The sequence below is a fragment of the Clarias gariepinus genome, chromosome 15 (assembly GCF_024256425.1).
Source record: "Clarias gariepinus isolate MV-2021 ecotype Netherlands chromosome 15, CGAR_prim_01v2, whole genome shotgun sequence".
NCBI classification, from domain to species: Eukaryota; Metazoa; Chordata; class Actinopteri; order Siluriformes; family Clariidae; genus Clarias; species Clarias gariepinus.
This window is the reverse complement of record NC_071114.1, coordinates 31,650,620-31,652,456: the sequence shown is the minus strand read 5'-3', so window position 1 is coordinate 31,652,456 and position 1,837 is coordinate 31,650,620.

The following is a 1,837-nucleotide window of genomic DNA, read 5'->3' as shown; positions in this document are numbered from 1 at the left end:
AGGTCAGCATGCGTCTGTGCTTGTAAGATTCAGCTTTAAAAGTTTTCGGCTATTTGCTCGACACTTCGTAAGGTTGGCTTAATTACACGATTACAGGTCAAAGGTCAACTTCAGTTTGTTCTTGGTGTTCGGACTGACACGTGCCAGTTTGTAGGTATCTAAGCACTTGTGATATAAAAAGTATTGGCGCCTCTCTACCTTAGTTCAGTTGTAAGGGAGCGCAGCTGAGCTGTTATTATCGTTTGGGTGGAGGTTCATTCATAGTACAACAGGGACTCACACACACACACACACACACACACACACACACAATGTGTTATTGTTGTACTGAGAATAAACCCCTTGTATAATAATAATAATAATAATAATACAGTAGTACCTCGGCATATGAACGTCACGCTCTTTCACCTTAAGAAATCAACTTGCAAGAAATTGGCCTCAGCATGCGAAGCATTTTCAGCATACGAGAGACTGAACTGAACGCCGGCTAAGTTGCGCGTATGTCCGGGAGCCGTTCAAAACTTGTTTGCATCAGTAGAAAGCCAAGTGAAACAAGTTATTTTTTTTTTGAGAATTGTGTGTAAGATTTAGTGAAGAGACAGCACCACGGGTCTCAAGAATGTTATCAAGGACGGTAGAAGAAGAAAAGAGAGCCGCTTTCAGTTTGGTGTTTAAAGCAGTCGGTGTCAACAGGAATCATAAATTAAGCTTAAGTGAGATTTTATGTCTATTTATTTCAAATTTTGCTTCATGTACACGTCTTTTATAAATGTTTACATTGTTTTTATATGTAAAAATATAATTATAGTGTTAGAAATTGGTAATATTTTTGGGTGATGAGAGTGGATTAGTGGGAATTGTATGGTAGGAAAATTAATTATGCAAAACGTGAGGCAGCGCTTTATAAAGAAATAGCACTGGTTTGAAAAACAGGATAGAAGGGTGCCAATACTTTGGGCAGAGGAACAGACACTCAGTATTTATACACCTATGGAGTGACCTGTGTGTGTGTGTGTGTGTGTGCAGCAGAAAAACGCTGACTTTATTTCTTTTACTTCCTGTCTAATAATTTTTTTAAATTATTATTATTTGATGTTTTTAATTGTTAAGCAGCTCTGAAAGCTTTGCAAGAAGAAAGAAACTTGAGTGAATAGCATGAAAGCCTGCGTTTAGTTCGGAGTCGTATTGTGTTCTTTAGCTGAATTATGGGACGTTTGTGAAGGAAGCGTGGGTTTGCTGAAGCCCCCGACTGATTCGCTCAGAACCGCTCGGAACCGGTCTAATCTCTGAGAGCGGCGCCGGCTCGGGGACGAGACCCCCCACGCGGCTCTCCTGCGGCTCCTGGAGCAGATAAAACTGCGTCACCTCCATCACTGTCCTTTCATTAGGCTTTTTAAATACACAAACGTTCTCTGTCTCTCTCTCTCTCTCTCACACACACACACACACACATTAATAAATCAGCAGTTTAAACGAACCCAAGCTGAGAGTCTGAGCTGAGCTCTGAGCCGAGGTGCGACTTCACCAAACGCGTCTTTAGCTGCTGCTCTGATCAGTGAGGGACTTAAAGTCAAACATGAACCCTGTTACAGCACGTCTCTCTGTGATCTCACACACACACACACACACACACACACACACACAAGTATCCGACCTGAGCAATGTGTTACAGCTAGTTTTATTTTTTATTTTAAGTTCCTAAAGTTTTAGTTTAATTTATAAATACAAAACATAGACACGTGGCCATGAAGCAGCATCTGCATGATAAACAAACAAACAAACAAACAAACAAACACAGACCAGGTTGAACATTTAAGAATCGTGTTTTGTTCTTTAA